This window comes from Danio rerio, chromosome 5 (assembly GCF_052040795.2).
Source record: "Danio rerio strain M-AB ecotype USA chromosome 5, GRCz13ab, whole genome shotgun sequence".
Classification (NCBI taxonomy): domain Eukaryota; kingdom Metazoa; phylum Chordata; class Actinopteri; order Cypriniformes; family Danionidae; genus Danio; species Danio rerio.
The window spans coordinates 67,111,420-67,136,755 of NC_141025.1; the positions used below are offsets into that span (position 1 = coordinate 67,111,420).

Below are 25,336 nucleotides of genomic sequence, written 5' to 3' on the forward strand. Positions count from 1 at the left end.
TATTATTATTGTTATTTTTTCAAAATAAAACACGCATTGGTTCTTGCAACACATTTTATAAGTTTGGACAGGAGCAATTTAGGGCTAGTAATCCGATAAATTGGTTAAATAATGATGGATTTTGAAACGGGATGTCAACAGAAGATTGTAATTATGATTTGGCACAAAAACAGCATCCAAGAAAGGTCTAGTCCTTTAGGAGCAAAGATGGGTCAAGGATTGCCAGTTTGCCAACAAATATAAGAGAAAATTATTGAAATATTTAAAAACAATGTTCCTCAAAGAAAGACATTTTGATATTTCACCTTCAACAGTAAATAACATCATTAAAAGATTCAAGGAATCTAGAGGATTTTCAGTGTGTAAAGGACAAGGGCGCAAGCCTGAGCTGAACAACTGTGAACTCTGATCTCTCAGACAGCACTGCATCAGGAATCATCATTCATCTAGAAGCAATATCACCACATGGGCTCAGGACTACTTTGGCAAACCTATGTCAAGTACCACAATATGTAGTTACATCCACAAAATCCAGTTAAAACTGTACTGTGCCAAAAGTAAGCCCTATGTTAACAGTGTCCAAAAGTGCTGTCAACTTCTCTGGGCTCAAAGGCATCTGGGATGGACTAATACAGATGGGAAACATGTATTGTGGTTAAATAAATTATTATTATTTATTTATTTTGGAGAAATAGCCAAAGAAGAATCCAGACTGTTACCAGTATCTAGTCCAAAGTATGGGGTTATGTGCACTTCTGTGATGGCACCTTTAATGCTGAAAAGTAAATAGAGATTTTGGAGCAAAATTTGCCTTTTTTTTTACAGGGACGCCCATACATATTTCAACAAGACAAACTTCATTGTGCACACATTACAAAGTCCTGGCAGCGAAGGAAGAGGATACAAGTAGTTGGCCTGCCTGCAGTCCCAACCTGTCTCCAATAGAGATTGTGTGGCACATTTTAAAGGGCAAAATGCTGCAGTGAAGATCACATACTGTTGTCCAACTTAAGCCCCCCTTGGAGGAAGAATCAGACAAAATTAGACCTGAAACATTCCATGACTTGGTGTCTTTAGTCCCAAAGCATATTTTAAGTGTTGTGAAAAGGAATGGCGACATTGCAAAGTGGTAAATGTTCAAACTTTTTTGAAATGTCTTGCAAGATCCAAATTTTGAATGCGTGATTATATTGGAAAAACTATAAAACTCTTGAGGAACACATTAAATAATGCTTGTTCTATTGTCAGCAATGAAATACAAGTCAAAGTAAATTAAGAAATCACTGCTTTTTTTCATACTGTCCCAACTTTTTCTAATTTGGGCTTGTGTTTGTCTTATTTTTTCATCTTCGAAACAGGTTTTCTCACCTTGTCACTATTCAGGCACTAGGTTTACTCACTTTTTTAAAAGTAAAGTAAGTAATCACTGCAAAAGGAACGTCTTAATTAAATATTTTCACCGCTTGTTTCCACTTTCTGTTTTATGAAAGAATTCACAAGCTTACAAAATGTTGCCAGTAAGTGCACACTCAACATTCTCTAGTGTATTCAGCATTGGCTAATCTAATCTAAGCTCGTTAATCTAATCTAACTCTTATAAGAGTAATAGAAGACTGTTAACTTAAGGTTAGAGTTAGTAAAGATAAATCTTCACCTGTTTGCAGACAGTTATTTAGTCAGTAGCATATCTGTTGGGGGATCATCAAAATAAAGTGTTAGCAGATATTAAGCAGACAGTCTATTAACACTGAAGTAGATTAGCTTTAAAGTCACTAATTAAAGCAATAAAGGCACAGCTTTAAAGGTTTTAAGAACTTAAATCTGTAGCACAAAATGAACATTGCATGAAAAGTTGGCTGTAAATACTTCAAATGTCTCAATTGTTTGCTAATTCTAATTGTTAGTCTGGGAATTAAGTGCACATTTGCAATCTGGATGTGTGTGCTGCATTTAAACAATATTCAACAGGCAGCTGTTAGATAGTCTCGTTGTTTTTGTGATCTCCAAAGGACATTGTCTGCGGGGGGAAAAAAGAAGCTGTGTTCACTAAATAAAACTCAATAATTCAATACGTCTCCAAATAAGACAGACCTCAGTCTCAGAGATAAGTAGAGGATGCAGACAAGTGTCCTAGATAAATGTGAAAATCATGCAGCAGGCATTTTAATGAGGCTTTTGTATTATTGAACATCTCAGAGTGATTTGACAAGAGCCTAATTGCCCACCGCACATGTCCATTAATTAGTTACACGTCACCGAGCCCACACAGCAAACATATAGTCAACATGTCAATAGAAAGGCTTGGATGCTCATTACACAAATCATATTTGCTATAGGCAAACAGATAGACCTGGGCAAGGCGTGCATCTTTTAACTGAAGCCATGTCATTACTAGTGGATGGTTAAACAAAGATGTTAATTGACCAACAAATTGCTTTTCTAGAGTTATCTCTGCATATTAGGCTAAGAAAATGAAGTCAATTTTGAAAACAGTAGGCTATACTTTTAACTTTTTTTAAAGGCTGTGCTATCAGCAGGTTTTAGAGGATTCTGTATGCAAATTTTTGAGTCTTCTTAAGCAAAGACATACTGGATATTTGGGGAAATACCGGATAAATATGTTTGCAGATATTTTAGTATCTTGCTAAGACAGTCAGTAATTCTTTGAAAATCAACGTGTGCAGATAATTGAGGCAATTTGGACTGGACTGGTGCTCCAGTTTCCCCCACAGTCCAAAGACAGGCGCTATAGGTTAACCCTCTGGGGTCGAAGACCGCGTATACGCGTTTTGACCTGTGGTGGCGTCAAACTGCTGAAATGAACTTAAATAATACTTTTAGTTTTGATCGTACAGGGGTCCGTTCTTCGTACGTGGATTACTCAGTTAGCTGGATTTGGATATTGACGATTTGACACGATCCGGGATCATTTCGTTCTTCGAGAGTTGTTGTCATAGCAACAGTTCTGCTAGGTCAAACCTGATCGGGAGCAGGTTGAATTCATATAAACAGGATTAGATCGGCTCAGTTCAAGCAAAGATAAAACAGAAAGATGTTCCGAATTCTGATATTTTCTTACAGTAGTAGTTATATACACTTGGGAAAATGGTACATATTTTTTAACTATATATATAAAGTTATAGTCATTAATAAAATAAATTAAGTTATACATATACATAAAACGTATGCCATCTGCACTCTCGAAATGAAAGTACAAAGACTGCCACTTGGTGGTGCAAAGAGAAAACTTATTGATATTAACTTTTTAGATCGCTTTAGTACAAATTGTGTTTAATAGAAATGCACAATATTTCACTTTTTTAAAAGCAATAATACATTTATGCAGTCATAAACATGTTTTGATAGTTAATATGCCAGTGATTTGATGCTTCACAAAAGTTGCAGACACCTTTACCAATATCAAAATGCTTTTGTAAACAACCAGTTATTCTTTACACCAATTAAAAAACGGTTACAATAATAAAGAAAATCTTTTCTAAATGTAGAACTAAATACATTGATTTGCATTGAAATACATGATGAATACTCTTGACACATGAAAGTGTAAAGCCTGCAGCTCACAACAAATATGGAAGGTTATTGCGTGTCATATTTAACAAGCCGTTTACTGCTAATTTGATGTAATTTTGCTCACATGGATAATTGAATATTAATCAGATGATGTAATTACGCTGCTGTGCCATCAGCCAATCGTTGCATTGCTGATCATGATTTCGAGGATCGATAGATCTGTCCTTCACAACACACGCAGCGATCTCAGATCAGTTCATCCAGACATTCTAATCTGATTCGTGAACTTGTTTGAAGAACCAAATTAGCGAGAGATCAGTTATCAAGATTAAAAGATCCAGGATCTGCCAAATAATCTTAGATCATTTAAGCAAGGTACGAAGAATGGACCCCCGATAAGATCAATACATCAATTGAATCTGTTATGTGTCTACTTTTTGTTGTGTACACAAGTGTACACAACAACAACAAACGTGTGTGCTTTTGCAAAACAAGGAAAACAAACAGTGAAGGCATTCTGTCTTTTCTCTCTCAGTGAACTGCTTGTAGAAACACATCGGTAAAATGTGCTAAAACTCTGCAAATACAAAATGCACACAGATGAGACATGTATTTCTAGAAAGCTTAAAGTGTCTACTTTTAAATGCAGCTATGCATGTTGAAAACAAACATTGCTTGATAAAGTAATTGGTATGAAACCAACGCTATGTCTAGTTTCTCAGTCTGATCTCATTAGTTTTAATGCAACCACGTCCACGAGGCATTGTTATTAAAAGCGTCTGAGGCGCGAGCAGACTGTGGTCAGAAAAACACGTCACTAAAATGAAAGGAAACTCGGCAAATAGTCAACAAAGATGATGATTTATGATATCTATATAAAGCTTGATATGTCTACTTTTGCATTAACCAATTCAAGTCGAAAACAAATGATCTCTTTTTATGTAATCCGTATAAAAGTAAGGACTGTACGGATTCTCCTATATCGCCTTATCCTATATGAATAAGCTAAATTGTCCCGTAGTGTACGACTGTGAATAAGAGTGTATGGATGTTTCCCAGTGATGGGTTGCAGCTGGAAGGGCATCCGCTGCATAAAACATATGTTGGATAAGTTGGCGGTTCTTTCCGCTGTGGCAACCCCAGTTTAATAAAGGGACTAAGGTGAAAATAAAATGAATGAATGAATAAATCTTATTGTAAATCTCTAAAAATCTATTTTAATCTTTTTGTTCTATGTGGCTTTGGTGACACTTTAAATCAGTTGTTTAATAAGTGTCTATACAATTCAATGTGTGATTATAATTTAATATGTGACATGTTGCATTCTCTTATATTTGGAATGACACTTTAATTTGCCTTGAAAACAACAACAACAACAAAAAAAAAAACAGTTTTGTTAGAATCACCATTGAATCCGACGTAATTTCATGCTTAATGTTCAATTAACATAATTCATATTAATAACCAGCTTTAGATTTAGATCTGTTCCTTTTACGTAATATAAAAGGAACAGTATTGTTATTTTCACACCCCTTTATTATCATGTCCAGAAGCAGTTCTTTGATAGAACTATGATGTTAATCCAATATCAGTGAACAGTAAAAATCTGAATTATTAGTCATGCTGAATTATTAGCCACCTGTATAATTTTCCCTAGTTTCTGTTTGGGGAATGAAGATATTTTCAAAACATTTCTAAACATAATAGTATAATTAGCTTATGTCTAGTAACTGATTTATTTGATCGATCACACTTTACAATAAGGTTCATTAGTTAATGTTACTTAATGCATTTACTAACATAAAAAAGAACAATACATTTACTACAGTATCTGTTCATGTTAGTTAACGTTAGTTAATAAAAATACAGTAGTTCATTGTTAGTTCATGTTAACTCATGGTGCACTAACTAATGTTAACAAGCATAAGTTTGGATGTTAATAATGCATCAGTAAATTATCAATTATCAATAATAAATGCTGTACAAGTGTTGTTCATGTTAGTAAATGCATTATTTAATGAACCTTTTTGTAAAGTGTTACCATTTGATCTAAGCCAAGTCCTTGTAAAACAGTAGTTTGTTCTGTAGAACAAATCCACATTTATATATATATATATATATATATATATATATATATATATATATATATATATATATATATATATATATATATATATATATATATATATATATATATATTTAAAACGAATAATATTGACTTAAAATAGTTTAAAAAACAATTTAAAATTGCTTTTATTCTAGCTGAAATAAATCAAATAAAATTTCCTCTAGAAAAGAGATGCCTAAACCAAGGCCCGGGAGCCAAAACTGACTCCATGTAACCTTTTGATTTGGCCCACAATTCCTTCTGGGAAGAGAGACAGCATTTTGGGAAGAGTTGGGGTTAATGCCTTTAATACACATTGTCATTTCTAATTTAACGTAACCTTTCATTGGTTTAATTTTGTTGTTAAGCTACGAAAAAAAAACAAATGTTTCAATTAAATGTTGTAAATTAATCCAATTTGTTTATTTTATTTTTTTTAAATGAACATATTGTTGCTCAACATGTAGACCACAATTCAGAAGTCCTCAGTGAGCAAATCAAGGCAAAGGCAGCTTGGCAACTGTATTTGCCATTAATCTCCATTGTGATATAAATTGAATTATGTTTTCATTATATTAGGGCCATTATAAAATGTATAGTAATATATTATGCCTTGTTAATATGATTAAAGTAATGATTTCTATTTATTTTGAAATAATAATAATAATAATTATTATTATTATTAATAATAATAATAATAATAATAATAATAATAATAATAATAATAAATTATCCAACTTTGGCAACTTTGTAATACAGTTAGATTTGCATTTCATCAGCCCACTCTCAATCAAGTTTGGTTTTTGGTGCGTCATAAGAAAAGGTTTGGGCACCCCTGCTGTAGAAGAAAAATATATATATTATAGGAACTACTGTGAAAAATGTCTTGTTCTGTTAAACATCCTTTGTGAATAATTAAAAAAACAAAGAAAAAAACTGTATGTACTATGGCTGTATATGTACAACTGTATACACTATGGCAGAATAGAAGTTCTATTTCAATCTAAAAAGTTCCTTCACATGCATTTCCACAAACCTCAGCAGACTCTTCTGGTTCATTTACACCTTCGAAATTGAGAATTAACCTGAAATATGTCTAAAATGGGGACTGAACGAAGTACAGCGAAGCGGCAGGGGCCACACTAAGATGTCCTCTCTTGAACACCAACAAATGAGTGTCCTGGGGCAGAGCTTTCTTAGAGACAATGCTATCGACTGCAGATTTAGCCAAGAAGAATGTGATTGCCCCGGGGACCTGTGCAGCTTTTTAAACCATAAAGCGGCAAGGTTGTTGAAGAGAAAGCTCGGTAGATCATCTTCTAAAGACCGGGAGAGAAATGCGCTGGTGCAGAACCGTGCAGTGGATGGGGCGATGGAATAGACAGGCCGAATTACAGAGTGTTAAATGACCTCCACTTCTAAGCGGATGGGGAGAGCTGGATAAAAAGAAGATACAAACAATGAGATTTCAACACATGAATGCTAAAAAGGTCCCTGAGCTCAGACCGTGCACCTCAACATTTGGCGCAGACAGTCAACAAATATGAAAACAAATACTCGAAAGTTGAAGTCAGCTTAAATACAGCTTATAACTTCTTCCATTTAGTAGACGGAATTCTTTGACTTGGCTTAATTTGCATATAAATCTCTCTGAAGAGATCTCTTCTGCCATCCACAACCCTTGAATTAGGTGGCAAAATCTCTGAGCTTTTCATTTGGTTTTCAATCATTTCAATTCTTCTGTCATCGTATTTTCCATCTCTCATTCAAATGGTTATTAAGTATTTGCATTTGAGCTTTTTCAAACACATTATGGAGTATTTCGTCTCTGCGGGAGATTTTTATGTCTATCAACATTCTGCATCTTAAAGGCATAGTTCACCCAAAATTATATATGGCATTTGGTCATTGAATTTGATTAATAATACACCTAAATTAAATTTTTGTTCTCATTTGTAAAGAAATAAGTCACCCAAAACTGAAAATTCTGCAATCATTTACTCATCTTTCACTTGAAATAAACCTGTTTTGAATTGTCTTTCATTTTGTTTTTGGTTTAACACAATAGAAGTTACTTTGAATAATGTTGGAACCCGGTAGCTACTGACTTCCATAGTATTTGTATTATCTATTATGGAAGTCAATGGTTAAAGGTTCTTAGCTTTCCTCAAATTATTTTCTTTTGTGTTCAAAATAGTTTGGGACCAATTGAGGGTGAGTAACTAGTGAGTAAATCTTAAACTGCTTAGTTCATACAGACCAATTTTATGGTGCCTTTATGAGCTTTTTGGATCTTCTAAATGTTACTTAACAAATTTGGGTAGTGAGAGTGAGCAAATTATGACAGAATTAAAATTTTAGCCTGAATATTCCTAGTGTAAGGCAGTGCGGTGCACAAAGTAACACAGGGTAAAATGTAACAGAGTTTTAAGGTATTTGCTCAGGGTTAACCATGGCATGTTTTCAAGGTTTTCACCACAGTTTCGGCAGACATCTTTCTGCCAATTATTGAAAAAGTACGCCAAAACTTGGATGAGAAGCCAGTTTTGCAAGCCAGTTTTGAGGAAAACAGCGGGGTTAGTTGTAACAGGGTGTTACAATTAAGCCACACACTGTTGGACACCAATTAAACAAACTAAATAATTTTAGAATTTTGAGTGTAATGTTCAGAACTTTTTACATAAAAATGTTTTTTTGATTAAAAAAAAAAAAACTTTAATTGCTAATAATGCAAATAAATGCATTGCATAGTATTGGATAATAAAGCGAATAAATCCAAATGTGTTTATTCAGTTGATAAATGAATAAACACACTGCGCTATGTAGAATAAAAAAATAAATTGAGCTAAGTAATGAGGAAATTTAAAGTAAACAGAAATTAAATTAACTGTGAAATCTGCCTTTTTAAACATGTGTTACAACTAACCATCTGTCTGTTATAACTTACCTCGCAGTAAATAGTAACATTTTTACTCCTGGCACTTTTGGCAATACTGCACAGAAATCATAGGTCTGGAGATCATACAACCAGTTCTCATTTGTAGGAGAGGCTTGTGTGTTGTTGGTTAAAAAAATATGGTTTGTCTAACCCCATTACTTTGTTCATTATTTGGCCAAAACCAAAAAGTGTTACTTTGTGCCCCGCTCTCCCCTATTAATGTAATAACTAGTTTATTGGATAAAATATTAATTTCATGGCTTGGAAATCACATTCATTTGACATAAATGGATAATTTAACCAAAAATGTGCTGTTAATTTACTTACCCTCAGGCTATTCAACTTTATTTTCACCAGTGCAATATTAAGGAGGACTTTCAACTGAAACTGTTGTCCTTGATGATTTATATAATGCAATTCAATGAAATACATCTTTATGGAAGTCCAAAAAAACTACTAATTCATGAGTCCTGATGATACAAGAGGTCATACAAAGTTAAATGATCTGTGCAAGAAAGTAAAAATGATTTGTAAGATTAACCATAGATGTGTACAAATTTGGTTCTTTTCCATGTACTGGTTCTTTTAGACAATTTTATTAAAATAATGTTGGTCAAATAATCATTTTATTCTTTATTTTTTATTGATGTTTACAATTGTATTTAGCAATTACTCACAAAACACGCCAGTCTGTCAGGAATCACGCTACTGAAAAACACTGCATGTCATGTGACTTAACCAAAGCACATCAAACAAAGCACATCATCTAAGGTCTTCTCCTTCCCACAAAAAAATAAAAATACAAAATAGAACAGTAGTCCTAAAGAAACAGTGGCAGTGAAATTAACAAATATGTTGCCATATGGCATCACAATGCGGTAGAGGGTTAACCAGACACCCAGCCACTAGACAAGGTATTTGAATGTAATCAAGTGACAGAATGTTGTGGGACTACTACTCGAGTATTATTATGGAATATAGATAGCCAAATTTTGCGTTTTTGATTGTTATTTTGTGTTTTTAAATCACTAACGTGGTTATGAATGTATTATAACATATGCTTTTTTGTTGTAAAAATTCGTAATAATGACAAAAAAATACTAATTTGAGCCTCTCTTTACTTCTGTGTGCAGCCATGCTGCCATTGTAGATGATCTATTCTGGGAAGTTTTCTTACTCCTAGGTTTCGAGTGTGGTCCATCGTCTCAAGGAATATTTAGTCCTTACGCCCCATTCACACGGGGCGTCAGCGTCAATGGTTTCCAATCACTTTGAATGGGTGATGTTAGGCATTGCTGAACTTCATTGTGGAACTGTCGTCGCCGCTTCAGAGGTGTTGCTCGCTGCAGAAGTTGGGACTAACTCAACTTTTCAAGCGCCGACGGAAGCAACAGCCAATCAGATCGCTGTATGCACATACACCAGTTAGACTGTGGCCTATTGCTGACTAAATTTCATTGGCTGAAGCTGCTATGACGATCGCGTTTGCCTCAACTTCAGACACACCTTAAGTCAAGCGTTGATGCTGAGGCCCCATTGGAATGGGCTCTTACCCGTAGCCCTAATGATAAAAGCATTATCTTTACTTTCTGTACATGAAAAAAAAATTGAAAACTCATTTAAAAAAAAATCTCTTTATATTTTACTTCTTTTAAAATGGTGTTATTCATGTTTACTTTAACTCCCCTGTCTTCTTCAAAAAATGAAATTGATCACATGATCAGCACATGACTGAAATAAAAAGCTATGCATATTATATATGTCCACTTACAATAACTTTGCATGTTCTTTATTAAACATGGATTTAAACAAAAAAAGTTCTACATTAAATTATGGTGGCATCAACATTAATCCATTTCGGGTGCTTAGGTTTTCTTTTGCTAGCAGTTCGACATGTTCTGTACACTTCTTAAGAAATTGTTATCTTGCAGTAGATACAGTACAGGATTGATTCTGCAAAAAAAAAATCTATATAGAAAAAAAAAGATGCTAGGGTGATGTGAAACACCAGCAATGTGAGTCTATGTTTGCTTTCTCATGGACAGACAATTATGTTCATAACAGAATGCAAATGGGTTTGCTAATTGTACTCCAGGGCTACATGCAATGCACAGTTTAACAGACTTATTTCAGAGGTAATTGGTGAATCTTACCATACACTGAATTGGGTAATCAGTGGACAATATAGCACCTGAGCCTCGTTTAGTGCCAGTGGCCACTTGTTTTGCAAAACAAAATGGATTGCTAGGTGAGCCTCCAAAGAGCCTAAACCAAAGTAAGGGGAATTTTAACTGTTTTAAAATGCTACTTTTAGAGGAACACTCCATTTTATTCTGAAATAGACTCATTTTACATGTCCCTATATAAACTATTCGCTTGTTAAGTGTGACATCAAACTAAGTGGCTTCCGGGCCCAATCGCAATATCAAACTGTATGGGGAGACTCAACAAATGGTAATAATAAACATTTATGAAGAGATGTAATACTTTCGAAAATCATGATTACAATATATTTGTATGTCCATGCCTAATATCCGATGGCCAGAAAGTGATTAATTTTTTAGAAATTGTTAAAATATTGCTGTCTGTGATGTAGCAAGTCCAGAGAAAATACATCATGATTTTAAATAAAATTCACTTCTATGTGTGATATGGTCATAAATGAGTATTTTCTCAATTTAAATTAATAGTGGCTTGGACCTGGAAGCTGTATTTTATACATTACAACTTATCAAGTGGATATAAAAACAGCTCTTTTACTATTTTTTTTATTAATTCAGCAAATATCTGGGTTTGGAAGACTTTTAGCTTATGCCGAGTTCAGACTGCATGATTTTTAAAGTAGTCGCATCACAGATTTCACTCTGCATGACTATCTGGGCAGCATTCCATCGCTGCTGTGTTCAGACTGTAAGAGGGATGGGGGACAGGGGGTTTCACACTGCATGGCTTTTACAATAGGAAGAATCGCCGACAATTTGGTCTCGGTCCGTAAACTATGTCTTGCAACCAAACACAACCGAGAAGTGACATGGAAACAACGTAAGGTCACATACAGTAATATATCTTTTGTTATTAACTACATAATGATGAAGAAGCTTTTAGTGGGATAGGAAATTTTACGTATGCTTTGCTCACCTGGGTTTTGAAGGGAATTAGCAGTTTTTCTTAAACTTTTTTTTCTTTTTCGGCCTGGTTGGGGTATTGCTCATATGATATGTCAAACAGACATGGGTGCTCCTGACAAATTTCCACTATTTTTTTTTTATTTCCTGGGTCCAAATAGACTCAAAAGAAGATACAAGAGGTGCAGCACCTGAAACTACAGATACTGGAAGCCTGTGCTGGCATTTCTCCTGTTGTGTTGCTATCAGTGTGTGAAGAGTTGGAGAAGAAGGTTGCATTGACAATCCAACACAATGGGCAGCACATTGAACACGTTTTATAAGTGGTCAGAAACTTGTAAATAACTCATAAAATAATAAAGTTACGTTAAAACAAGCACACCATTGTTTTTCTTGTGAAATTCCCAATAAGATTGATGTGTCAAATGACCCTCTTCCTATTAAAAAAACTAAAGGTGGATCAAAGATGGCCGACTTCAAAATGGCCACCATGGTCACCACCCATGTTGAAAAGTTTGCCCCCTCACATATACCAATGTGGCACAAACAGCACGTTAATATCACCAACCATTCCCATTTTATTATGGTGTATCCATGCAAATGGCCCACCCTGTACATTCATCAATAATGCACTCTTTTTTTCCTTTTGAATTTTTATATCACATTTTTTTATTAAAAGAAACATGCATGTCAACCTTAGTTGGTGCTTTGAAAAACAAAATATAAGTTTCAAACTGCAAAACCTTAAATATGAGGCAAGCAAGCAACAGCAGCCAACAATTTCATCATCTTTTACATTGATGTTTTGTATTTGTTGTGTAGGTTTTAGCTTTAAAATGGTAAATAAAACCATTTTTTTTTTATTACAGTTACCTTCCTTGGTGTAAAACAAGTATCTGTCTTGGGAACATTTATTTTGGTTCCAGAAGCTGTTTTTAACAAGGTAAGACTATATTTTATGTTTTTATTTATTTTATTTTATTTTATTTTTTTTTAATGTGGATACTAATAATATCTGGTGTATTTATTTACAATATACCAGAGGATTTGTACTAGAAAATGTTTCTTTTTCTAATGTTCCTTTCTGACCCGGGACCAATTACTTGAGTAATGAACCTATACAAGCCCTAATGCATTAGGCACAAATGTGATTCATATGCAGAAAGAGCGAGTATATTTAAAGTAAGTCGTTACTCTGGCGACGCATGAGCAATTTTCAGTCTGTGACATAAAAAATAAATCACACGGGTGCGAAAAAAGGTGGGGGAAAATGACAGTTTCATTACACAAACATCTCATCAGAATATATCAAACCAATCCCAGTCTAAAGAGCTGTCAGGACACATAAACCTGTCACATCTTTGATTGCATGTTTTTGCTTTTTTCTGTTGTCTTCTTTTTCAAAACAACTGATTTATTGCTATAAAGTGGGTGTTACGTCATTGCTTTGTGATGATTGTGCATCGCAGACTTTTTAAGCATTATGCTGGAGCAATATTTGATATAGGATTGCATTGTGTATGAACAGCTGTAGAAATAGCTCAGGCGGATAATTGATTCATTTTTAAACTCTGTTTATTGAACCACTGATGAACTATAATAAGAATGTCTCACTCTGAGATTTAGTGTAGTAGTAAACTTTTTTCAAAGCTTATCGAGGGAAGAGTAACTTCAATACCCTTTTTTAAGTGGAATGTACAAAAAAAAAAAAAACTTGTTTCTTTTTTCAATTAATTGGTAACACTTTACAATAAGGTTCATTAGTTAATGCATTTACTAACATGAACTAATCATGAACAACACTTGTACAGCATTTATTAGTTATAATTTAACATTTACTAATGCAATATTAACATTCATGTCCACACTTTAACATAACTCATGCATGAGTTAACATGAACTAACAATGAACAACTGTATTTTCATTAACTAATGTTTATTAACATGAATAAATACTGTAGTAAATGTATTGTTCATGGTTTGTTCATGTTAGTAATTGCATTACTTAACATTAACTAATGAACCTTATTGTAAAGTGTGACCAATTAATTTTTCAATGAATGCCCAATAAAGGGTTTATTGTGTTTAACAGTAAAAATTTGTGTGCGTGTAGTATGTGTGCATATTTATTTTTTAGTGCAGTTGAAAATTTTAATTCAATTAATTGCACACAATGCCAGTTGGCATTTCTGTGTGAAATTTGCATGTTCTCCCAGTGTTCGCGTGGGTTTCCTCCAGGTGCTCTGGTTTCCCCACACAGTCCAAAGACATGCGCTATACTGTAGGTGAATTGGATAAACTAAACTGGCCAAAGTGTATGAGTGTTTTGAGTGTGAATAAGCATGTATGGGTGTTTTCCAATACTGGGTTGCGGTTAGAAGGGCATCGCTACATAAAACATATACTGCAATAGGTGGCACTTCATTCCACTGTCAACCCCTGATATATAAGGAACTTAGCTGAAGGAAAATGAATAAATGAATGAATGAATAAATGATTGCAAACCAATTGCATATAAAATTTTGCTACAACCCAGCAGACACACAACCACACAACCATATTAGGTTAGATTAAGGTAATGATGTCGGGTGACCAAAATTCAATATCTAGCCAGAGTCTTGACACATTATTTGCATGTCCAAAAATGACATCAAATGACGTTGATATTAGGTTGTGTTGGAAAGTGACCTAAATCCAATGTTGAGCCAACATCTTAAACCACCATGATATTTACGTGAAATGATGACATGTTTTCATCAGGTATGGCAACCAAGATCCCATGTCTGATAGATATCCACGTCCACACAACGTCAAGCTGTAACATTATTACATATTGATATTTATGTGTTTTTAGGTTCCTGGATATTTATTTGGATATTTAAAAACTGGGAATATTTATAATTAAATGTAATGAGTATCAAGTAAACATTTGCAAAATTGCTTTCAAAGGAAGTATTTTAGCTCAATGTAGAATTGATTACATATTAATTGATTACATATTATAGATTTCCATATTACATGCATACACACACACATTTATATATATATATATATATATATATATATATATATATATATATATATATATATATATATATATATATATATATATATATATATATATATATAAACATACACACAGTTGAAGTCAGAATTATTAGCCTAAAGCAACGATCCAAAATAGTTGATTGACAACATTCTTCAAATTATTTTTAATGTTCAACAAAGAAAACAATTTATTCAGGTTTAAAAAGACACAAAAGTTGTAAATTATGACTTTTATTAATTAATTTTATTAATATTAATCTCCTTTTACTTTTTTAAATCATTTTAGTATTAGTTTATTTATGTTTTTTTATATAATTTATTTATTATATTACAGTCACATTTTCTACGTCTCGGAAGTATGAGCTAAATTAAGGTTAACAACTTTGTGACTTGTTGCATTATAGTATATAAGATTATACTTTAAATAAAGCTTACTGTTGTAAAAGGTTAGGCAGTGGACTTGAACACTGGCTGATGATTTACTTGCTTAAAAATAGATATTGGATCGTTTTTATGCAAACAAACAAACAAACAAACAAACAAAAAAACGTTATGGATTTCAGCTTTAATGAAACAATCCTCTAAATGAGAAACTAAATCTAAAAGGAACTAAGTCATTGTTCCACTTGTTTCTATAACTGTAAGTTACTCATGATTCTTTCAGCAGTGATGTGAACAGCTTAATATGATTAATGAGTGTATTTAAATGAATGAATATGTATCTAATTATTTGTGTTAATTTCACAACCCTAATATATAATAGTGTTTACATTTATTTACTCTATTATTTCTTTGCAGTGCCAGTTTTTTTCTTCACAGTTGTAATTGATTTCAAATTGTCGAAACATATCTGAGAAAATGAATGTACTTTTTTTAATTGTAATAAAGCATTTGAAACTGAAAGCGTAAAGAGAAAGAGTTAGAGGCAACTGTTAATTAATACATTTTACCACCTTCAGAATCTGGTAAACTAATATCACTTAAAAATACATAAAATTTATGTGAAATCAAAATGTACAATGTTAATTTTGCTAGCGCACATTGTTATTCTTTAGGTGAACAATAGATCTGTACTGGACCAGTTCATGCTAACTTTAAAATACATCATTTAATAGTCTCAAAATATGCTGTTTATAAACAGTTTAGCCAGTAAGCCATTATACATTTTGCATGTCTGATACTGCATGTTAGCTGAACTGTTAGAAGCTTCCAGAAGCCAAATCTACTGCTTTTCTCAGCGTGTACCCTTCAGAGACTTGCTCATCTTGAACTGCATTCTGTGCTTCCTGACAGAAGCAGGTGTAGCATAACAGTGCACATCCAGGGTCGCAGGTCACATAACAATGCCTGCTCCATTCCCTCAGCAGGCCTTGAGGAAGGTGGGTGGTTTAGGATCCAGGCAGGATGGAAATGTATGTGTGTGTTATGTGTTTGTAATGCTATGTGAAGGTGTGTGCATCTGTAACTCAGCAAAAAAATATTTGTTTCTATGGTACTTTTTTTTCCCCTTTTGTCCTTCAATTATTACTAGAAGCATTGAAAAGGTCAGTCGCTCAGTGCCACTATATCGCACAGTTCGGGCAGATTTTATAGGTTTTATATCTTTCGTGACATCTATTGTCTTCAGCCTGCCACCATCCTGATTTCAAAACGAGCCTGTGAAGGATGGAATTCTACTTCCATTCACTACTGTCTATTGTTATGTGCTGGTATGTCACTCGTTCAGTTGTCAAAGACACAAACTATGTGTTTTACAAATTTCTGAAGGACAAATACAGTTTGTTATCATACAGAATTGTTAGCCCCCATGTTTATTTTTTTCCCCAAGTTCTGTTTAACAGAGATAAGATTTTTTCAACTAATTTCTAAACATACAATTTTAATAAGTAATTTCTACAAATTTGATGAAAGTAAATAATATTTTACTAGATATTTTTCAATACACTTATATTCAGCTTAAAGTGACATTTACCGGCTTAACTAGGTTAATTAGGTTAACTAGGAAGCTTAAAGTAATTAAGCAAGGTATTTTATGACCACAGTTTGTTCTGTAGACAATAATAAAAAAAAAATAAAAAAATTATATATATATATATATATATATATATATATATATATATATATATATATATATATATTATTATTTATTAGCCCCTTTAAGCTATATATATATATATATATATATATATATATATAGCTTAAAGGGGTAATAAATAAAAAAAAATGTAAGTTAAAAACTGCTTTTATTCTACACGAAAGAAAAAAAGAAAAAAAATATTATTAGACATGCTGTGGAAAAAAAAAAAATATATATATATATATATATATGTATATATGTGTTTGTGTGTGTGTATGTACACACAGAAGCACAGCTGTTTTTTAGCATTTGTTTGAATTCCAACATAATGAAATGATTTGGAAAGAACGGTTGCCATGACTTGCTGCAAACTGCTGGAGACTCAAATAATTCTGATTATTCTCCTGCACTGTGAGCAAGCGAATCAATTTTTTGTTCTCTGTCAATATTCAGTGCGTTTACCGTGCACAGAGGTAATTAGCTTCTGTGCTAATGCACTAAACAAAATTTTGCGGACATCTTTATTCTATATAAAGGTAGTGATGCGTGTGAGCCATGTGTGAAAGTGATTAGAAAAGGAAAAGTTCAGCAGTGTACTGATAAACCCTAATACATGAATTATTGTAGTGAGGTGTGAGAGTGAGGTGAAGGTGTTTGGCTGTTTAGGAAGAGAGAGAATCAGTGTCATTGTGAACTGTTAGGTCTAAATAAACCATGCCGCTTGGCTTGTCCTTAAGTGTTTTAATGCCATGTGAAGTGTCATATACGTATATAGTTAAATGTTCTGAATCATGTGGAAGTATTCTCAAGAATAAGTGACAGTACAATGACCGTGTAAAACAAATTACTCAACATTTTAAGGCAACTTGATGCAGTTATTATTTGTTGACTAAACGTATTCATTCATTCATTTTCCTTTTTGTTAGTCTCTATTTTTGAGGTTGCCACAGCGGAATGAACCACCAACTATTCCAGCGTATGTTTTACACAGCAGATGCCTTCCAGCCGCAACCCAGTTGGAAACACACATACACACTCATTCACACACACACTCATACAGTACAGACAATTTAGTTTATTTAATTCACTTATCAGTAATGAAGTTTACCGTGCGTACTCGCGGTTTTTACATTTTTGGTATGTTAATCTAGTTAATAATTTCATTCAAAAGGTCATGATTCGCACTCATTGAATAATTACTTAATATTGCTTTATTTGACATTTTTGGGAGATACAAAACACAGAAGTGTCGTCACAATGCTTTCCTCATCTATTCACTTCACGCTTTTATCCCACAGCAAAACACATTACATCATCAGTTAGATGACTGCTCAGTAGTTCAAAACAATCTCATTTTCGTTTCAATATACTGTAATTAACCTCGCAAGAAAAAATTCCTTCACCTTTAAAAGCCTTATCTCCATTGTGCAGGAAAACAACATATCAATTATGATCATTCACTTATTCATATCTACACCAATACAATGAAATTCCGACAGTCCAAAGCATAAAAAATACATTTTCATCTCATTATTCCTTCATTTTCTTGTCGGCTTAGTCCCTTTATTAATCCGGGGTCGCCACAGCAGAATGAACCGCCAAATTATCCAGCAAGTTAATTTAAAGAAACGCCTTTAAAGAAGAATTTAAAGAAACGCCAACTGAGCCGACGTTCGAACCAGCGACCTTCTTGCTGTGAGGCAACCTACTGCCCCGCCCATCTTGTTATTTGTATCACTATATACTTAAAATCCATGATTCACAATAATTTAGATGAACCATAATACAATAAAGAAACACAGAAAGGTCCAATTTCTCATTTATTCCTGTTGGTGTAAGTGATTTTAATTTATGAGTCCAGAATGCTTTTCTTTCTAATCATCTTTTATTCAGATTACCTCCTCTATTTGATTTAAATATTTCCTCAATTCCTGTACATTCTAGTTGTTAAAGTCATGTCCAAACTCCAAAATCAATAAAGTGTCTTGCTACTGCTGAAGTTATGTCTTGTAGTCGTATACTTGATTCATGTTCACTAATTCAAAACTTCAATTCACCTATACCGCATGTCTTTAGACTGTAGGGGAAACCGGAGCACCCGGAGGAAACCCATGTGAACACAGGGAGAACATGTAAACTCGAACACAGAAACGCCAACTAGCCCTAGTGGGACTCGAGCCAGCAACCTTCTTGATGTAGTACTTGGGTTTAAAGTTGACTCAACTCAAATAAATCTGGTAAGCAAGTTTCCTTCCAATTTTAAGTTGTCAACTTTTTTACCGTGTGAGACTTGAGTGACCAAGATTTACTTAGACAAAATCTCATAGCAGCAACTGAAACAGACTTTGCCTTTTCTGTTTAAGTCTTATAGACATAAAAATTAGGAAATATTTTGTGAAATAAGTTTTACACACCTGAATGGATAACAGTTAAGACAATCCAAATCCATGTTGGGTCTGCAGAGTAAGCAGATCAAGGTCAAATATTTCTCAGTGGCCATTTTTTCATGTACTGTAATAATAACTAATATTTTTTTAATTAATTAATTTGATTTATTTTATTGAAAGCATAACGAACAAAAAGCCAAAGTAAGAATTTTGCATGTTATATTTGCATATAATAATGTCTGTTTGAATGTGAATCACCTATTAAATATTCAAGCATGTGGTGCTATAATGAACAACCACTATAATACAATCTGAATATATTTCAAAAGCACTCTAAAAGTTAAAATAATTATCAATATTGTGCATATTGATTATCACAACAAATTGCATTAATGAATACCATACGTCTACTTCTACTGGAAGTCCCCATAAAACTGAAAAATAACATGTAGTGTGTGTTTGGACTAACAAAATGTGCACATGATCTTAGTAAGCAACTTGACAAAACAGTCATTATTTTTGGTACTGAAAAAAAGCATGCATATGACAAGCTAATCACGCACAAAATATATTTTTAAAAAAAGGCACCAAAATGCTGCATTCGAACTTCTTAATAAAACTTTTAGAGAAAAAAAAAAAAAAAAACATACCCCCCACCCCCCTGGGGTGCTGAAATATAATTGGGTAAAATGGCAGTTGGTGGAGCAAAAGAAAGATGGACATTGCGAAACAGAATGCACATTTTCAAAGGAGAATAACTTTGTTTTTCAGATTAAATGTTCAGCTAATTTGCATGTTTATTAAACAACTGCAAATATGTTATGGTATTTTTAAGCTTAAGAAGAGTCAAAAACATACATACAGCAAAGCAACTTAAAATTAATTTATTATTATTTTATTATTATTATTATTATTATTAATAATATTTTATTATTATTTTATTATGATTTTTTTTTAATATGTGAAAGTTCGAAAAAGAAAATAGTGGTTTCATCTGGCTATATTCTTGATAAAGAAAAAACATATTTATTGAAATGAATCTGAATGGATTTATAGTGTTTTGAAACCACACTCTTCATATCATCACTTTGACAAGTGGTTATTAAAATAAGTCACATTCTTACATATGTAAAGTGAGAATCTCAATTCGAACATATATTTTATTCTATTGTACGCTCTCACTTATTTTTGAATACACAGTGCAGTAATTAGTCTCAATGTTACCCATTGTCTGAATGTCCGTGGGATGTAATTATATTTGCTTACTTTCTCAATAGCAGATGCCATGTTGGTGACTATATTTCTGCCAACATTATAATTTATTTTTCAAATGAAGGTGATGATTCTGCTGTTGTGATGCTTTCTGCAATGGAAAAAAATGGCATTTGATATATCATCTGCTGTCCCTGATTTGTCCAGACAATATAAATGGCTACTCTGTGCAGTGCAGACGCCTGGCAAGCACTGTGGGCATTGTTAATTACAGGGAGTTTTGTCATATATGGTCACAACAAATCATTATTGGCTTATTTTCTTTTTTTTTCTGTAATTAAGTGCGTTAGAGAATGTGTTAAATCACGGTGATTAATTCATCCATCAAGGTGTCTTTTGCAATTTTGTTATTCTTTGCATGGAGCTGAGTATCACAAGGAGAAAAAATCAAAGAAAATAAAAATAAATTAATTAAACACAGCTCACACTGTGTGAATTTGCACTCAGCATGATAAGCGCTTTGATGTTGTCACCTGAGGTGTATTCAATGCCTCCATATTGTTTTTCTGAAGCCGATTTCTTGTTCTGGCCAACGTCGATATCAACAGACACTGACTTGAAAACATCACCAAAAGACCCATAAGACCAAAAAAAGTGTGGTCTTTTTAAATTTTTTTTAATTTATTTATTTATTTATTTATTTTTTACAGCTACTGTACATAGCAGAGTGAATACAAATGTTTATCAGCAGCCCATACAGCAACATACAGTTTCCTCTCTGCATCATCAACCAATCAGCCAGCAATTTTCATACAGAACAATGAGCCCAGTCACACAGCAAAACAAGTAAAGCAGTTGAAACCGAAAACAGTTAAATGAAATTTAACTCTAACAAAGTCCTGATCTAAACCTAAACATTGATCTAAATTGAAAAACTGTGAAAAATTCAAAAGTTATAGTTAAGGAGCCCACTACATTCAGCAAAGGGTAAAAGACACTGAAGAAGATCCAATATAGAAAACAGCAGAGTGTGAGAGATTGGTGCCAAAGTCATTTAAAGCAAGTCTCTGTGCACTTCCTACTAATTTACTTCTGTAGCCGTACGAAATTGTAATTGCAATATTTATTTGCGTTCCAATCATTGTTGTTCTTTAATTTTGATTACTGTGTTTTTCACAATATAAAGGCCTGTTGTTGACACAATTTGATCACCTGGAATAAAACTTTTCTAAATTCTAAACAACTCTTAATGGTCAGTAATCAAATGTTTGCTAATTGTTTTCGATATCTGATCTCCATTTTAATTATTCATTACCATAAAAATTTAAATGATAATATAAGTAAAAAAATAAATAAATAGGCTAATCGAGTTAAAGTGTTTTTTTGTTCACGATTATATTATTATTTGATCACGAGCTGTATAGCTTTAAAGACAGCACACACAGACTAAAAGTCCAAAATATTTTAATGAGTTTTTAAAGCAAGTTTTAATGAGAACATTGCACTTTATAAATTCATCACTTTAACCAGAAGTTTAATCTTTTATGAGAATCTTCAGTAACATTAATTTGGCAGCAGTGTTACAGAGCTCTTCTCTTCTCTTCTCTTCTCTTCTCTTCTCTTCTCTTCTCTTCTCTTCTCTTCTCTTCTCTTCTCTTCTCTTCTCTTCTCTTCTCTTCTCTTCTCTTCTCCATTCAGGTTTATGTGTATAATGCTTTTCACAATAATTGTTTCAAAGCAGCTTTAAAAAAGTGTAAATTATTGCATTACAATAAAATTTAGAAAAGTTAAGATGATTAGTTTACATTGCTGTATTAGTTACTAATAACTTAAACAAATCAACTTGTCGTGTTCATGTGGGTTTCCTCCAGGAGCTTAGTTTTACCCCACAGTCCAAAGACATGCGCTTTACAGTACTGTATTGAACTGGATAAAAATTGGTTGTGAATAATGCATGTGTGAATGCCAGAGTGTATTGGTGTTTCCTAGTAATGGGTTGTGGCTAAGGGCATTCGCTGCACAAAACATATGCCGTAATATTTGGTGGTTCATTCCGCTGTGGCAACCTATGATAAATAAGGGACTAGGCCAAAGGAAAATTAATATATAAATGATTATCTAACTTATACCTTTTAACAGTTAAAGTTATTAAATATAAACATAGTTAAACGGTAGTTATATAGAATTTAGGGGATGTCCATGTGTACATGTTTAATGAAGTGTATTAAGTGTATATGTTGTCCAGGAAGTCCTTGAGGGTTGGCATCATCTCTTCCCAGGTCTTGAATTTTATTAATTGTGGTACGCAATCTCTAGAGCCCTTGGAATGGGCATAACCAGGTGGAAAAAGACTTTCTGGCATTGTTGGTTAATACGTTTTACTAAGTCTTTATTGTAAAGGGTTTTATTATTGCATATCAATATAAATAACAAATATATATTTAAAATGTCAACTGTTATATTTTATTGTAGTTTAAGCAATAACGGCAGTATACATAAGCAGGAGAAATCAAATAGCTCACAACAAGCTATTTACATTACAAATTTTGTTAAAAAATTGTTTGTTGGAAATTTTCTTTTTATTGTTGACAGTGTTGGTTTTATCCTTTTAAAAGTGTAACATTTGCTTAAATATTATGTAATAAAGGTGATGTAAAAGTATTAATTGTGGAATAAAGGGTAATTTTTCAGTCAATCAAATTGTATTGTATCGTATCATAACATATCGGATTGTATGCAGGCAGAGTAGCAAATAATGCATTTTAAATAAGTTGAAATTACTTAGAATTGAGTATGTTTATTTTTTTAATTGAGTTGAATTAAGTTGAAGCCAAAAAACTTAACTTGAAATTGCCAGCTCAGAGTCCTGATCTAAACCAGATTAAAAATCTCAAAAAAAAAATATGGCCAAGCAAAGTATCATACCATATTATAACATATTGTACTGTATGCAAGCAGAAACAAGTAGCAAAAATGGCAGTATAAATAAGCATGAGGATTAAAATTACTTAGAATTAAGTATGTTTACAAACAATTCACAATCTTTTGTTGTTAAATGATCTGTTGGCAATGTTTTTTTTTTTTTTTGTATTTTTGATAGTTTTTTCATCCTTTAAAATTGAGGTTTACATAAAAATTAAATAATAATGGTGATGATTTAAAAGTTTTAATTGTGCAATAAAGGTAAGTTTTCAGTCAATCAATATTTTCTCTTATATTGTAATGTATCTTATCATATCATAACATATATTGTATGCAAGCAGAATAGCAAAAATGGCAGTATAAACACGAAGATCAAAATTACTTAAAATTGAGTATGTTTATTTTAAATTTTATAGTTGAATTCAGTTGACGCGGAAAACATTTATGTGAAATGGCCAGCCCAGAGTCCTGATGCAAACCTGATTGAAATCTCAATTAACTCAGCATTAAGTTATGGCCAAGCAAAGTATCATATAGTATCATAACATATCGAATTGTATGCAAGCAGAAATGGCAGTATATAAATAACCGGGAGGAATAAAATAACTTAGAACTGAGTATGTTAATTTTAGATTAACAAACGACTTACGATCTTTTGTTGATAAATGGTCTGTTGAAAATGTTTTTTGTAGTTTTGATTTTTTTTATCCTTTTAAAACTTGACATTTGCATAAAAATATGTAATTGTAATGATTTAAAAGTGTTAACTGTGGAATCAAGGAAAGTTTTCAGTCAATCTCCTCTTGAAAAAATGATTAATTGTATTTACATTTTTTTTTCTTAAGATAACTGGTTGCAAAGAATTTACATAAGCTGGATTTAAACTAACAAATTAAGTTGAACATTACTAAATTTAACGTGTTTGTTAATAGTCAGCTGATATAATTGGTTTGCAACCAGCTACCATGATTTTTTTCATTGGATCGTATTGTATGCAAGCAGGAGCAGAGAAGATTTGTGTTGTATATATTTCAAGCACCATCTCCATATTGCAGTGCTGTGGTGTGAATATTATTGCCTGTGAGAAAGGGATATTGCATCCCTGCTGCCTGGGTGGGAGATCAGGGGATGCCATCAGTGAAATCAGCAGGGTCTCGCTCTCTTTTCTCTCTGTCTATCACTGCCACAGAGCAGTCAGAGCTATTAGATTAGCAGGCATGTACATCTGCAGCAGGGAATAAAGCAGTGTACACTGTCAAACACTAGCACAGCTTGACTGAGTGACACAGACTAAATAACAAGTTTTACATTTTGCGAGGAGAAGAGACTCAACTTTGAAGAACTGTTTTAGGATTCTACTGTGACCATGCGGTGGCAAGTGCAAAAAAAAAAAAAAAAAGAGAGAGAGAGAGAGACAAAAACAATGTAGGAGAAAGCCAAGAAAAATGGTTTAGTTATTCAGTAAAAAACTGTCTGGCTGAAATGCTTAAGTATAAAATCTTCTCAACTTTTTTTGCTTTTTTATTTTAGTACATTTGAATAATGCATTTTTTATGTATTTAATATTTTGTTTTGACAATGAAATTATTTGCAACAAATGCAAGTAAAAACTGTTTTTTTTTGCATTTTTTTCATGCAGGCTTCAACACTAAGGATTTTTTCTAACGGATAAACAACACTCTGTGATATTTCAGCATGCTTTCACTTTCTTTTTCGACATAAAACACACATTTGTCTATAGGTATGACATCCTGCCCTACTCATATTTCTCTCTTCATACATTATAGTCATATATATGGCTATTACACAACCATAATTCACTGTAATATAGCATGGTTTGTAAGTTTGTTGAATCGTTTTGCTTTCTCACTACAATCATTCAGCTCCAGAGTTCGTTTCAATTGAGCTGAGACCACCTCACTCAGGTGATCTCAGGCCGATCGATGGTGCAGATCTGAGCATGATTGCAGGATTCGCATATGCCAAATT

At 32.9% G+C, this 25,336-nt stretch overlaps 2 protein-coding genes across 13 annotated transcripts in view; one reads left to right on the plus strand and one right to left on the minus strand.

Annotated features, from left to right (window-relative positions):
* The window catches only part of tmem132e (transmembrane protein 132E), a 1,079,249-nt gene that overhangs the window by 296,780 nt on the left and 757,133 nt on the right, over window positions 1–25,336 (plus strand). For 3 of the 12 annotated variants that reach the window (XM_087252404.1, XM_087252406.1, XM_087252410.1), the window contains one exon: window positions 12,571–12,644. The exons of 4 other annotated variants lie outside the window; for them this stretch is intronic. The gene's annotated coding sequence lies outside the window, so the exon portion shown is untranslated. Of the gene's footprint in view, window positions 1–12,570; window positions 12,645–14,371; window positions 14,462–18,902; window positions 19,064–25,336 lie in introns of all 12 variants that reach the window. 5 more of the 12 variants (XM_087252403.1, XM_087252405.1, XM_087252411.1 and 2 more) reach the window with 3 other exon arrangements.
* Window positions 1–25,336, minus strand: part of LOC147844446 (uncharacterized) — a 528,585-nt gene that overhangs the window by 93,066 nt on the left and 410,183 nt on the right. The gene's annotated exons all lie outside the window — the stretch shown is intronic.